At 38.7% G+C, this 16,446-nt stretch overlaps 1 long non-coding RNA gene across 1 annotated transcript; it reads left to right on the top strand.

Moving 5' to 3' along the window:
- The first annotated feature begins 1,214 nt into the window (after positions 1 to 1,214).
- LOC139032565 (uncharacterized) lies at positions 1,215 to 6,905 on the top strand. The gene is made up of 3 exons (XR_011485093.1): positions 1,215 to 1,340; positions 4,925 to 5,052; positions 6,782 to 6,905. It is a non-coding gene; the product is annotated as an uncharacterized lncRNA (long non-coding RNA).
- The last annotated feature ends 9,541 nt before the right edge of the window (positions 6,906 to 16,446 follow it).

Raw genomic sequence — 16,446 nt, 5'->3', positions numbered from 1 at the left:
GTACTACCTTAAGTGGAAATTTTCCTCTGTGATGATTTATTTAAAAAATTTTTAATGTTTAACATGTATACATTGCCTAGCATGTCGTGCACACAATACAATTAATGCAACATTTTTCTTAAGTAATATTTGCTAATTGGTTAATTTTTGCATTGGTCCTAAAAGATATGTCCTTGACATTTTTTTTTTTTGTCTTTGTAAAGACTTTGAAGAGTGAGGAAAACTAAATATATTGATTTTAATAAATATTACTAAGGGGTAATATATAATTCATTTGTAGTCAGTCAACACAGTCAATTGAGTCAACAATTAAGTCAATCTGAATTAAATTTTCTTTAAATTTGAGGTTGGATGTATGGCCCCAGTGTGGTTTCTTTCCTATGAAAATGGATTATATCCTGATCATTGATCATACTGAATTTTTCTGTATTCATGCTAATTTTCTGTCCAATCATTTTATAAATTATTAAGACAAGGGTCTTGACTTTTCCACGTATGATTTGGTCTTTTGCTATTTCTCCTTTCAGTTCTATTAAATTCTTTTAAAGTTGACTATTTTTTTAGGGCAGTTTTCAGTTCACAGAAAAATTAAACAAAGTACAGAGATTTCCCATAATTTCCTTGTCCTGACACACGTATGGCTTCCCTCCTCATCCGTATCCCCCACCAGTGGTGCATTTTTTACAGTTGATGAACTTGCATGAACACATCAGTATAATCCAAAGGCCATGGTTTACATATATATATATATATATATATATATATGCATATATATATATAATGCAAAAGTCTTAGTTGTACTTAGGAGGAATAGGGAAAATTGTCTAATTTATCTTCCAAGAAGCAGCAATCCCAATGTAGTATTTAAACAAATCAAAGTATAGGCCAAGAAATCCATGTAAACAAAAGGTAGAACTTTTAAATAAAGACAAGATCAGTTTTACTGAATTTCCTCTTATTTCAGGCTCCAACATGACCCTCCACAGCATTGTTATTGACATACTTTATATTTAAAGTTTAAGATTTACCTTCCTAGAGCAGACAAAGCAACCAGTGGCTTCCATAAGAGAGAAATGTCTGACTTGAGTAGAGAAGGTCCTGAGAAAGAAGCTTAGGGCTGTGGAAGAGCTTGATACGTGGGGAGGACTTGGGGCTCCTGACTTTTTATCTTACCATCTTCAGACTGTGTTTTTTTCCCCCAGGGTCACCTTGCAATGAGCATGACTGTGACAAGTGAGGAGGAGAAATGACCGAAGAGCACAGAGGGGTCCTCTCTCAGCTGAGACTGCTTTTCAAGCAGCCTTTCCACAGTTCGACACATTCCCACATTCATCTTCCTGGTAAAGATTCATCCCTTTGCCATGGCTAGCTGGTAAAGAAGGTTGGGAAGAGAGTCCTTTATTCTTGGCTGTAATGTGCTCAATAAAAGTCAGAGGTCCCCATTTAAAGAAGAGGAGACCAGATATTGGGGGGGACGGAATTAGCAATGTCTAACAAGCATTACTACCATGTTAGATCCCAAAGTGTGAAAGAGGCTGACCTAATTCTTATTTCACAATGCCATACATATTGGTAAATAGTGATAATTTGCTTAGGAGGAAAATGCAAATTCAAATGCATTAAGTGTACTTCAAGAATTCTAAGATACGTACATGCTGAGAATTATTGGAAATTAACACTGAAAGTTTCGCTCACCATCGCCCTAGGGCTGGTTGGGAAGTTCTGCTTTATAATTCTGGTTCACATGAATGGGTGTTATTTTAGATCCAAGGGGTAATTTGTCCCATTCCCTGAGAAAATATCTGGTTGTTTTTTTTTTTCCTTCACATCCAGCCCATTGCTCTGAATATTTGAGAGGCAAATTCTCATCAGCTTCAGGCTACTGTGGTTGATGTCAATGTGGTTTCATTCCCTGAGCCTAAATCTCCTAACTTCTCACTGCTGAAAGCTGCAGGGTAGGGGAAAGTTTTCTTGGACAACTGATCAAGCAGAGCAGTGTATCTATTCTAAGAAGAAACTGATATTGTAACAATTTTGAACAAGGTTAACAGGCTTTGTTTTGCTTTCTTTGCATCACCCACACCAGTGCAATATCAGGATGGAAGCTCCAAAACAAATGCTGAAAGGCACAATTTTATTAAATCTTCAAGGCAAAGCACAATAAAGCCAGGGGTGTGCAATAGGAAAAGTTTTGTTTATTTGAAAGCAAAAATGCATCAATCAATCCATCAATCACAGAAAAAATATAAAGCACCAGTGGAGTAAAATATACCATTTTAGTTCCATTGCTTGTATTTACCGGACTCATAGATTTTAATGTAACAGAGCTTTTGTGAAAGATAAATTCAGAGAACGTTTCATTATACCTCAGTTTGGGGGAACAAGGGCAGAAAGGAAAGAAATACCCTTTGAAGAGGCTTTGTCAATGAGAAAACACTATTCAGGTGATAGGATCCTAATGTCTCCAGCAATGAGTGGTAGTCATGTGGTATCATCTCTCAAAGAGGTAAAGACATTCCCTTAAGGTTACACGTGAGGAATGCATCACAGTCAAGGCTTGGACAGACCTGCACCTTCTAACTACAGAAAACCATGCTACTTGTCCAGGTCACGGATGCAGTAGGCACAAAAGGAAGTGAGTGTCATGCAGAGAGAAGTAAGTCAGAAAGAGAAAAACAGATATCACATGTTAACACTTATACATGGAATCTAGGAAAATGGCATAGACAATCGTGTTTGCAAAGCAGAAATATTGACGCAGACATAGGAAACTTGTGTGTGGACACCAGGGGGGATAAATAAGCTGTGATGAATTGAGAGATTGGGATTGACACATATACAGTATTGATACTATGTATAAAGTGGGTAACTAATGAGAACACACTTTCTAGTACAGGGAACTCTACTTCATGCACTGTTGTGACTTGAATGGGAAGGAAATCCAAGAGGGAGGGAATGCATGTGTATGCAGAGCTGACTCACTTTGCTGTACAGTAGAATCTCACAGAACACTGTAAAACAACTACGCTCCAATAAAAAACAATTTAAAAAAAAAATGAGGCAAAGTGCAGCCAGGCCAGTGCTAGAGAAGAGCAGAGATGCAGGAGAGGCAGCTCCAGGGTCCCCCGGCGTCATCGTATCACTGACACACACCCTTTTGTCCACCTGAGTGGCCAGTCCCCGTGTTTCTTTCATCTCTTACCACGATTTTCTGAAATGTGATGTTCCTCTCATCACTGTTCATGGCTTTTCAATTCAAGCCACTGAAAATGCCCACCGTGGTGAAATAGGAGAAAATTATCCATGGGATTTTTTAAACAAAAATGGCAATTTCCTCTAACCCCAGAGGAAAACTAAGTTAAAGGGCCCTTTCCTCCCCTAGGCTGATGTCTTCTCACCCTGATTTTGGGGTGGTAAGAAAAAGCCATCCTGCACCCCACTCTATATTTACATCCCATGACTACTGTGCACAACCCCATGGAGGGCGAAGCAACTGCCCGATTTGTCTTTGGAAAGTTTCCATCTCTCCCTCCTCTGACTGCCTCATCTCTGCTTGCTGATACTATCAGCAAGGTGAGTCGGTCGCCTGAGCCAAGGCACTTCTGACATGGTGAAGCAGATTCCTCCAATCAGAGTCCGTCACTCTAATTTTCCCTTTTTCTCCATTCTATAATTTCCCAGAAAATAGTTTTATAATTCATTAGCTCAGTTCAGCTCAGTCGCGTCCAACTTTGCGACCCCGTGGACTGCAGCACTCCAGGCCACCCTGTCCATCACAAACTCCTGGAGCTTGTTCAAACTCACGTCCACTGGGTCGGTGATGCCAGCCAACCATCTCATCCTCTGTCGTCCCCTTCTCCTCCTGCCTTCAGTCTTTTCCAGCATGGGGTCTTTTCCAGTGAGTCAGTTCTTTGTGGCAGGTGGCCAAAGTTATTCATTAGTCACTTGCCTAGTATTGAGTCACTGTAATTAATTCTTATGAGAGATGTTACATTTAACAAGAAGAACCAAGAAAGGAATCTCTTCATCCAAAAGCACTTACTGATGAATAAAATGTCTTGAAGAAAAGAGATAGGGCGGTTAGCACTTTGTCACTCTCCAGAGACTTCTGCCCAGATGAAGCTGCTTCCCCAGCAGGGAGGAGTTAGGAGTTCCCCAGCTGCCAACAGTTTCCTGGTTGTCCTTCTAACTTGAAGGAAAGCATGGGCCATGGTCATATTGTTTCCTCGGAAGCTCTGCTAGATTCTCTAGGCACGTGAGAGGTCAGGGGCTGAAGATGGGAAGAAGATGCTTTTATAATTAGGAGAAATATCTTTAGCTGGGGGGTTTCCCAGGTGGCTCAGTGGTAAAGAAACTTCCTGCCAATGCAGGAGACGCAGGTTTGATCCCTGGGTCAGGAAGATCCCCTGGAGAAGGAGATGGCAACCTGCTCTAGTATTCTTGCCTGGAAAATCCCATGGACAGAGGACACTGGCGGGCTACAGCCCTGGGGTCACAAAAGAGTCAGACACAGCTTAGAGACTAAATAACAACAGCAACAATCTTTAGATGGAACTTCAGCCTCCTGGCTTCCAGGAGATGTGTTTTTTGTCCCATGTTGTAATTCAAGATTGGGTGAGTGGGAAGAAAATTTATGTGGTACAGAAGATGCATGCAGTAAAGTTTGAAATAGTAAAATAATACATATTCAATCACAACACTATCGATAATCCTGTTTAAGAAATGGTTCTTTCCTTTGCTTAATTTGGTCTAAGATTTCATCAGATGTCTGTGACCTCATCATAAGATTTTAAACCAAAGAATGAGTTCACTATGTTAAAAGGGAAAAATTCTTTCTCTTCAGATATGTTAGCAAAAATGGTTTGGAATGTTGAATATCATTCTCTCAAATAAAGCTTGACAGAATATAAATCTCTCTTAATAGGTCTTATGCTCTTTTGAAAAATGCAGCAGGGGAAAATGAAAATAGTCTCTGCACAAGCTTTGAATGGATTTAATCCTCCACATTGGTCTCCTGACTCAGCTGTGAAACAAAGGACCTGGAAGACCAAGGTAGGAGCTTAGATTCTTGCATAAAATGGGACTTGGGGTTTATCCAGAATACTGCCCAATCTGGAAGAAATCATAATCCAGAACAGATGCCAAACTAGAAGCCAGTTCTGAGTTTTCCTGTCACCTGGCATTTAAAATAAAATAAAAAAAAAATTTATTTGGCTGCACCAGGTCTTAGTTGCAGGATCTTTCATCTTTGTTGTGGCATGCTTCTTGTCCAGACTCAGAATTCATTTGGATTTTGATCAGATTTGTAGAGTAACCAAGCAGACAGAATCAACACATCCAGTGTATACAGATTTTCTGTTCTTCAGAACATGGGCAGCTCCTGTGAATGTGTGCTAAGTTGCTTCCGTCATGTCTGACTCTTTGCGATCCCCTGGACTGTGGCCCACAGGCTCATCTGTCCATGGGATTCTCCAGGCAATACTGGAGTGGGCTGCCATGCCCTCCTCCAGGGGGTCTTCCTGACCCAGGGTTCGAACCTGGGTCTCTTTTGTCTCTTGCACTGGCAGACAGGTTCTTTACCACTAGCACCTCCTGAGAAGTCCAAAGTGTTAATCACTCAGTCGTGTCTAACTCTTTGTGACCCCATGGACTGTATCACACCAGGCTCCTCTGTCCATGGAATTCTACAGGCAAGAATACTGGAGTGGGTTGCCATTCTCTTCTCCAGGGGAATTTTCCTACCCTACCCAGAGTGAATTCTTCTATTTTCTTGATAGTGGGTTGAGTTCCAGGACTGAACTGAATGATTGCTTTTTTATTAAAGAAATAATACTCAGAACTTGGAGATCACACTGTCTTTAATTGAGTTATAAGCATTTATCATGCAGTGTCCCTTAATATTGACCAAATTAGTTATTGTGTTTACATCTTCCTGAAGTTTCCTGAATTCTTTTTTCTAGCTTTATTGAGGTATAATTGACATAATGACATTGTGTGAATTTAATCTGTACAAGGTGATGATTTGATACATGTATCAATTGTCAAATGTTTACAGCAATAAGGTTAGTTAACAAGGTTAGTTCGTGTAATTTCCATTTTCTTATTGTTTCCATTATGTTACAGTGAGAACATTAAAGTTCTACTCTCATAGCAACAGTCTGTGAAGTAGTATTGTTATTGTATTGGTAGACAAAGCACTATTGTTAGCTATGGTCACCACACTGTACCCTAGATCCCTGGATATTTTCATCTTTTAACTGAAAGTTTGTACCCTTTGACCCATATTTCCCCATTTCTCCAACACCTCAAGTTGTCGGGGCTCACCATTCTACTCTCTGTTTTTGGAAGTTCAATGTTTTTAAGTTACACATATAATTGAGATTACAACTTGATAAGAAGAGTTAGGAGCCTCCACTCATGGCAGAACAACAAATTCTTAGTTTAAAATATCAATACATACCACCTTTTCCGAGAAAAAAAGAAAAAAGAAGAATTTGCTTTAAGATATTCTTCACTTAAAGTTTAAAGTGAAATAAATATTTAAAAGAACATAATTCATGTATCCTAAAATACAGAGTTTAACAAGTCAAGGATTCCATGATATTGAATCATAGAAGTCATTTGGAATAATCCAAATGCGGTTCCTTTTTCAAATTTGAAACGCTATTTCAGCAAGTTAAGCAATGTTTGAATCATTGTTTGGTTGAGATCCGTGCCTATGTGCTCAAGTGTTACTGAACCAGTAAGATCCAATCACTTTAAAGATTTCTTCTCTTCCCAGAACTAGGCAGATTGGGCTCAGTGAGGATTCATGAGAATTGCTGTGTCCATTAGCTGCAGAAGAACAGAAGAGTTTGATAACCTGGAGCTCAGAAAATCTTTAGGATTCACAACGGTGAGATGTTTTAAGGTAGAAATCAATCATGTGGATTCCAATGCCAGATTCCTAAGAACAGAAGCAACAGGGGATGGCAGGCGATACCCACGAGCCCTTCTTTCCATGGGTTACCCGGCAGAACAGGCTGTTGGAAAGCAAGGGCTGCCCTGAGTCACAGAGGAATGATGTCCTACGGTTCATAAGTATGTGTTCAATGACCGGCACTCTAAGTAACAGGGGAAAGGCTGGAGATTTCCGGAGAAGACTTGGAATACTTCATGGCTAAAGTGAGTCTGTGTGAGGTTACTAAGCGGTGTCACAGCAGAATCATTGTAACATTGTGTCTATAATTAACAGTGCTACATTACACGCTGAAAAACTCGCCAAGAGGATAGAGTTCATGTTAAATGTTCTTACCACAATTTAAAAGAAATTGATCAACTTATTTTAAAAAGAAGTACAAGGAAATCTTAAAGCTTATTCAGTAATTTTATTTCAGTAATAATATTTATTTTATTTTGAAACTTTCTTGTGAATATTGTATTATGCTACAAATAGTCATTTCCATATTATTTTTTATGTATCATGACTTCAGTGTATGGGGAAAGAGACACAGATCTAACATTCAAGAAATTAAGTAACTCTTTTCTTATGTCATACTTGAAATGAAAATTGTATAGATAGATGCAAGATTTTTTTGAAAACTTAAGGCATTCATGAAAGGGCTGATGATCAGTAATATCCAAGTAATATTGAGCACCACTTGTATCCAAAGTTTGTTTTCTCAATACCATTCTCCACTAAAGGAGACAATGTTCTTTCCTGAAAATGACTGTCTCCAGATCTGCTAGGGCAAGGAAAAGGTATTGGCACATCTTTTCATACCAGAAAACAAAAAGGCATTCAAAGACTAATGGAATTCTGTCAAAAGGACCCAGGACCTAGTTGAAAGAGATTCTACTGTTCAAACTTGAAACAATGTGAGCAAAATAATAATAATAAATGTGTTTCATTGTAGCATGTTGTGAATATACAATTTCTGAAATACATGTGTGTGCACCTAGTCGCTCAGTCGTGTCCGACTCTGCGACCCAACGACTGCAGCTCTCCAGGCTCCTCTGTCCACAGGGATTCTCCAGCTGAGAATACTGGAGTGGGTTGCCATGCCCTTCTCCAGGGGATCTTCCCAAACCAGGGATCAAACCCAGAATCGCCCATATCGCAGGTGGATTCTATACCACTTGAGCCATCAGGGAAGCCCATGTGTGTGTGAAAAAGTGAAAGTTAGTCGTTTAGTCGTGTCTGACTCTTTGTGACCCCATGGACTGTAGCCCACCAGGCTGATCCATGGAATTCTCCAGGCAAGAATGCTGGAGTGGGTTGCCATTTCTTTCTCCAGGGGATCTTCCCAACTCGGGGACCAAACCCAGGTCTCCTGCACTGCAGGCGGACTCTTCACCAGCTGAACCTCCAGGGGAGTGTGTGTTTGTGTCTACATATGTATATATGTATATATAAAACACTGCGGGTTGACATTTGAAGTTGAAATTACACACATGTGAAAAAGGCTTTCATTGGAAATGACAGTTATACTAAATTCTTACTTTAAAAGTAAATTAATAAGAAAGAATTAGTTAGGCATTTATACTTTTTTGTTTTTCTGACTATAAAATGTCACCAAATGGCCCTAATTGATGGGGAAACAATATCTCATTATGAAAGAGAATAAGCTAATGATTATAGATGAAATGACAGGGAGAAAAACACTGCCACGGACTAGCTCGAGTCAGTCAAGGATCATTGATGAATGCCAAAATCATTAAGTGAAAAGTGACTCGCTGAAAACACTGCCACTCAGGTTAAGTCCCACTTGTAAAGGGGAAAATATCCCCTCACGATGGAGCAATGGTTTGTCTCCACCATGCATAACAGGTCAGCTTGTCATTGTGTGCTTCTTGATGTGATGCAACATAAAATACTCAGCAGCACCAACAACTTATTTTGTTAAAATTGTTATAAAATATACAGAACATAAAACTGTTTTAACCATTTCTAAGCACACAGTTCAGTGGCCTTAAGCACAATCAATATTATTCAACAACCTTTACCGCTATCCATCACTAGAACTCGTTTTCATTGTCCCACACTGAAACTGGTACCCACCAAACTCTGACTTCCCAGTCCTCCCCTCTGCAAGACCCTGGGAGCAACCATACCGCCCACTGTCTGTAGTGAAGTTAAGTCAGACAGAGAAAGAAAAATATCATATGATGTCACTAATATATGCAATCTTAAAAAGCTGATATAAAATAGCGTATTTGTATAATAGAAACATACTCACAGACCTCAAAAAACAAACCTACGATTACCAAAGAGGAAACATGGAGGTTGGTATGGAAAAATTAGGAGTTTGGGATTAACATAATGCTGCTGCTGCTGCTAAGTCACTTCAGTCGTGTCTGACTCTGTGCAACCCCATAGATGGCAGCCCACCAGGCTCCGCCGTCCCTAGGATTCTTCAGGCAAAAACTACTATATATAAAAGAATCAACAAAGCCTACCACATAGCTGGAGAAGGAAATGGCACCCACTCCAGTATTCTGGCCTGGAGAATCCCAGGACAGAGGAGCCTGGTGGGCTACAGGAGCCATGGGGCTGCAAGAGTCAGACACGACTGAGCGACTGAACCACCACTACCACCACCGCCATATAGCATAGGAAACTCTACTCAGTATTCTGTAATAACCTCTACAGGAAAAGAATCTGCAAAAGAATAGAGATATGTGCATCAGTTCAGTTCATTTCAGTTCAGTTACTCAGTCGTGTCTGACTCTTTTCGACCCCATGAATCACAGCATGCCAGGCCTCCCTGTCCATCACCAACTCCCGGAGTTTACTCAAACCCATGTCCATCGAGTCGGTGATGCCATCCAGCCATCTCATCCTCTGTCGTCCCCTTCTCCTCCTGCCCCCAATCCCTCCCAGCATCAGGGTCTCTTCCAATGAGTCAACTCTTCGCATGAGGTGGCCAAAGTATTGGAGTTTCAGCTTCAGCATCAGTCCTTCCAGTGAACACCAAAGACTGATCTCATTCAGGATGGACTGGTTGGATCTCCTTGCAGTCCAAGGGACTCTCAAGAGTCTTCACCAACACCACAGTTCAAAAGCCTTTGACTGTGTGGATCACAATAAACTGGAAAATTCTGAAAGAGATGGGCATACCAGACCACCTGACCTGCCTCTTGAGAAACCTGTATGCAGGCCAGGAAGCAACAGTTAGAACTGGACATGGAACAACAGACTGGTTCCAAATAGGAAAATATACAAGGCTGTATATTGTCACCCTGCTTATTTAACTCAGATGCAGAGTACATCATGAGAAATGCTGGGCTGGAAGAAACACAAGCTGGAATCAAGATTGCCGGGAGAAATATCAATAACCTCAGATATGCAAATGACACCACCGTTATGGCAGAAAGTGAAGAGGAACTAAAAAGCCTCTTGATGAAAGTGAAAGAGGAGAGTGAAAAAGTTGGCTTAAAGCTCGACATTCAGAAAACTAAGATCATGGCATCTGGTCCCATCACTTCATGGGAAATAGATGGGGAAACAGGGGAAACAGTGTCAGACTTTATTTTTTTGGGCTCCAAAATCACTGCAGATGGTGATTGCAGCCATGAAATTAAAAGATGCTTACTCCTTGGAAGGAAAGTTATGACCAACCTAGATAGCATATTAAAAAGCAGAGACATTACTTTGCCAACAAAGTCCGTCTGGTCAAGGCTATGGTTTTCCCAGTGGTCATGTATGGATGTGAGAGTGAAGAAAGCTGAACGCCAAAGAATTGATATATGTATATGTATAACTAAATCACTTTGATATACACCTGAAACTAACACAATATTTAAATCAACTATGCTCCAGTATAAAATAAAATTCAATTAAAAAGAATGTGACTATTTTAGAAACTTCATATGTGTGGAATTATACAATATTTGCTTTTTTGTAGCTTGTTTATTTCACTTAGTATAATGTCATTAAATGTATTATCTATGTTATGGTGTGTATCAAAATTTCCTTCTTGTTTCAGGTTAAATAGCATTCCATTATATATATATATATATATATATATATATATATATATATATGTATATATAACCATATTTTATTTATCCACTTATTTATTGATAGGCATTATTCCATGCATAGAGGAGTCTGGTGGGCTACAGTCCATGGGGTCAAAAAAAGTTGGACATGACTGAGTGACTCACAGTGTCACTTTCAAAGATGAGACTGCCAATCATGCTTTTTTTCCATGTTGTTTGGATATTCAGGGTCCCTTAAAAATTCTTGTAAATTTTAGGGTAGATTTTTCTATATCTGTAATTTAGAAATTTGGGCTTAACATATACAAACTACTATATATGAAATAATCAACAAGGACCTACTGGATTCTACTGTAAGAAACTGTTGGGATATTTATAGAGATTGCCTTGACTCTGTAGATAGCTTTGGGTAGTATTGTCATCTTAGCAATACAAAGCCTTCTAATCCCTGAACAGAGAATGTCTTTCCATTTCTTTGGGTTTTCTTTGATTTCTTTCAGCAGTGGTTTATAGCTTTCAATGTACAAGTCTTTTAACACTTTGCTTAAGTTTATTGGGTTATCCTTTGAGATGCTCATGAAAGTGTAATTGTTCACTTAATTTCCTTTTTGGGTTATTCATTGTTCTCATGTAGAAATGCAAATACTTATTGCATGTTGACTTTGTAGTATGCAACTTCACTGAATTAGTCTATTGTTTCTAACAGGTTTTTAAAAAATCTTTAGTGTCTTCTACATATAAACTATTGAATACAAATATAAACTACTTATAAACATTTAATACAATTATTATTTGTTTTAAGATACAATCTTTTTTTAAAATTTTTTTTATTTTTATTTTTTTTCCATTTATTTTTATTAGTTGGAGGCTAATTACTTTACATCATTGCAGTGGTTTTTGTCATACATTGAAATGAATTAGCCATGGATTTACAAATCTTTAATCTAGATTAAAGATTGTATGATTGGTAAACTAAGATATTTTGCTTTTTCCTTTTCAATTTGGATAGCTTTATTTTCTTTATTTTTCTTACCCAGTTTCTCTGGCTAGAACGTCCAACCCTATGTTAAATACAAGTGGCAAAAGTGGGCCTTTTTGTCTTATTCTTTTTTTTTTCTTTGTAAGATCTTGAATATTTATATAGCACTATAAAATAATCTAAACAAACACCAAATGTAAATTTGTATAAAATTAGATGGCAAGGGATTACCCATTATATCACTTATTATTTAACCTCATGTCTCAATAATCTTTTTTTTTCATTTATTTTTATTAGTTAAAGGCTAATTACTTTACAATATTGTAGTGGTTTTTGTCATACATTGATATGAATCAGCCATGGATTTACATGTATTCCCCATCCCGATCCCCCCTCTCACCTCCCTCCCCATCCCATCCCTTTGGGTCTTCCCAGTGCACCAGCCCTGAGCACTTGTCTCATGCATCCAAACTGGGCTGGTGATCTGTTTCACCCTTGATAGTATACTTGTTTCAATGCTGAAGCAGAAAAACTTTGCATCTTTCACCATTAAGTATGATGCTAAGTTTGATGTTAGCTGTGAATTTTTCATATATGACTTTTATCATGTTAAGGTAGTTTCTTTGAATTCCTAGTTAGTTAAGTGACTTTATCATGAAAATGTGTTAAATTTTTTCAAATGTTCAAATTTTGTCAAATGCAAGGTTTTTTTTTTCCTACATCAGTTTAAATAAAGATTTTTTTCCTTTCTGTTCATGTAGTGTTTTACATCAGTCAATATTTGTATATTGAGCCAATCGTGCCTTCCAGGTATAAATGTTTGTTAATTGTGGGTATTTTTTTTTAACATGGATTCAGTTTGCTTGTATTTTAGAAGGAATATTTCCACCAATATTCATTAGCAATATTGGTATATATTATAGTTTTCTTTGCTTTGGATTCAGGATAATTCTGGCCTCATAGAATGAATTAGGAAGTATATCTTCCCCTTCAACTTTTTGGAAGAATCTGAGATTCTGTTGTTTTAAACATTTGATAAAATTCACTAATGAAGTCATCTGACCCAGAACTATTTTTGTTGTTGTCAGGGATTTTTTAAAATTACCAATAAAATCTCCACATTCCTTATTGGTCTATTGAGATGTTCTAATTCTTGATGATATAGACTTAGTAGGTTGTATGCATCTAGGAATTTATGCATTTCTTGCAAGTTATCAAATTTGTTGGCATGCATTTCTTCATAGTAGTCCCTTAAGATTATTTTTATATCTGTAAAGTCAGTAGTAATGTCCCCACTTCTGTTTCTGGTTTTACTTCTTGGAGACTTTTCTCTTTTTTTGCTAAGTTAATCTAGCTAAAGATGATCAATTCTGTGATCTTTTTGAAGGAGAAACAAGGATCTTAGTTTTATTGATTTTCTCTATTGCTTTGCTATTCTCTATTTTATTTGCCTCTACTCTAATCTTTATTATGTTCTTCCCTCTAGCTTTTAGTTTTTTTTTTTTTTCCTAGCTCTTTAAGGTATAAAGTTAGGCTGTTCATTTGTGACACTTGTTCTTTTTTAATATAAGCACTTAAAACTATAAATTTCTCTCAGCTGAAAATGTCTGATTTTTAAAATGTATATATGAATTTTATTTTTAAATATTATACATATATCTGTGTATGTATGATTATGTGGGGTGTATATATGATAGAATATGGCAAAATATTGACCACTGCTTGATTTAGGTGGTGAGTATGTGGAGGGTGGTTATACTGTTCTCCTTGCTTTCAAATATGTTTAAAATTCTTAGAATTCAAAAGGTTGTCTCAGTTGAGTGGAGCACGATTAAAGAGGGTTTTGGAAACCCCTCAAAAGAGCTTAGACTATGGTTGAAATAGACAGGGAGCTGAAGTAGCTGAACAAATTTGACTGTGGTTCAAATGCTCCCCACTTCCAATAGCCTCTCATGCATGTCTCCCCAGTACATGTGTGTTTGATGGTTATAAACCAGGGATGCATGCCTCTGTAGATCTCAGATGAGGCAGATGTTTATCTCCCCAGTAGATTATTAGGAACTTGAATATAGCAACAATATGTTTTCTTCCTTTTGTCACTCCTTATAACACCTACACAGACTTCCCAGGTGGCTCAGTGGTAAAGAATCCACCTAGGCTACAGTAAATGGGATCGCAAAGACTTGGATATGACTGTGTGACTGATCGCGCACACACACACACACACACACACACACACACACACTCACACACACCCCCACGCACAGATACTGCAGTAATTGTAAGTCACCAAGAGACTCATGGGACCTGCAAGAGGAAGATGATAGATTACAGAAAGTGCTATAATCCTTCACTCTGACCTTTATCTATGCCTCTTTGCGATGTGACTTTACAGGACTTCCTGCAAGAGGCAGAACCTCTTCCTCAGTCTGCATCTGGGCTGCTCTTGCTTTGATTGGAGGACGTGGCAGGAATGTTGCTGTGCTGGGTCTGAGCCTCCTCCACACGCCCTGCATATGCCTCTTTTCCCTCTCGAGACCCTCGCAACGCCTGCTGTGTCTCTCAGACACAGGCTGGCCTGCTGTGTATTAACAGATACTTGCTGTTGTCGGCGAAGCCTCAGGTCTGAGCTCCTTGTCGATTGGAAGCTGGCCACAGACGCATTACCTAACCAAACTGAAAACAGAAGTGCTGATGCACAGAAGCGTTAGCTAAATAAATGCTCTTTGTTTTAAATTACTCTATTTGGGGTGATGTACGGCAGAGAGAAACATAAGTGATGCAAGGAATGAGGGGGAGGAATAAGAAAAAGAAGAGGGAGAACTAGGCAGGAAGGAAGAAGAGAGGACCTGAACTTATGGACACTTTTTTCATGGAAGTCCTCCATCCTGTATTATATTTAACCAAGGTTGCCGCAGCATTGGTAGCATTCAGCACAGGCCCAAAAGTTGTGTTGCATTCCTTCTGTTTTATCAAGCTTGAGATTTGAAATACTCATACAGATGTGTGTGTGTGTGTGTTAATCAGTTGTGTGTGTGTGTGTTAATTGATCAGTCGTGTGTGTGTGTGTGTGTGTGTGTGTGTGTGTGTGTGTGTGTTAGTCGCTCAGTCGTGTCCAACTCTTTGCGACCCCATGGCCTGTAGCCCTCCAGGCTCCTCTGTCCATGGAATTCTCCGGGCAAGAACACTGGATTGGGTTGCCATTCCCTTCTCCAGGGGATCTTCCTAACCCAGGGATCGAACCCAGGTCTCCCACATTGCAGGTAGATTCTTTACCAGCTGAGCCACCAGGGGAGCCCCATTCATACAGATAAAAGAACACAGTACAATTCAGGAGAAATTTCTTCATTTGCCATTTGTTCATATGCATGTTAGTTCATATGCCATTAGTTCAGAAGCAGCATCTGGCTTCTATCAAAGGATAGGTCCTCAGTCTAACTGAGCAACTTTTCATTTGACTAAGCCCACATACCCAAACACTATTATTCCCCTGTGTCTATAGGACAGTGATGCTTTACTTTTTAATGATGGAGGTGTAAGTGAGATGATTTTTTTTTTTTGTAAAGGCTTTGATCAAGTTCCTGAAACCACAGACATCCTGGACTCTAATCGGAAGCTTCTAATTTCTTTTTCTCCATCCTCCTTATATCTTTCATCTGAGTAGAAAAAATATGTATATCAGGAAATACTTGTGGAACAATATCCAGTGAAAAATACTTAGAAAAATGTGAAAAAATTGACTAATATCAAAATTTGGGCTTCCCTGATAGCTCAGTTGGTAAAGAATCTGCCTGCAATGCAGGAGACCCCAGTTCAATTCCTGGGTCGGGAAGATCCACTGGAGAAGGGATAGGCTACCCACTCCAGTGTTCTTGGACTTCCCTTGTGGCTCAGCTGGTAATACTTAGAAAAAGTACTTAGAAAAACCTGAAAAAAATTGATCAATATCAACATTTAGATAAGAAATATTTACTTGACCTACCATCAGAATGTCAGTATTCCATCTTGATACTGTGCAAAGACCTCAAGAAATACCTATGGAAATACTCAAGAAATGTCTATGGACAGAGGAGCTTAAAGGAAAAATAGAAGAGGTAAAATTATAGAAATTTCAAACCCAGTAATCACTCAATTGCTTATCACCCTGCTGAGGGTTTTGAAAATGTACAAGAAGTCTGGGGAAACCAAGAGGCCAAAGTACTTATGTTATCAGAGAGCATATTGAAGAAAACAGAGGAGACCTAGAATACAGACATCTGAGCTGCTATTGCTTCTGTAATTTTGACTTCAGCCATGTTTCTTTTAGATCTTCATCTTTCCATTCAATGGACTCCTCCAACAGATCAAAATAAAATTACTAATAAAGGAAATCAGTCCTGAATATTCATTGGAAGGACTGATGTTGAAGTTGAAACTCCAATACTTTGGCCACCTGATGCAAAGAACTGACTCATTGGAAAAGACCCTGATGCTGGGAAAGGCTG

Source organism: Odocoileus virginianus, chromosome 32, assembly GCF_023699985.2.
Source record: "Odocoileus virginianus isolate 20LAN1187 ecotype Illinois chromosome 32, Ovbor_1.2, whole genome shotgun sequence".
Classification (NCBI taxonomy): Eukaryota; Metazoa; Chordata; class Mammalia; order Artiodactyla; family Cervidae; genus Odocoileus; species Odocoileus virginianus.
Note: the sequence above shows the minus strand (reverse complement) of the source record. Positions and strands in the feature narration are given on the sequence as shown.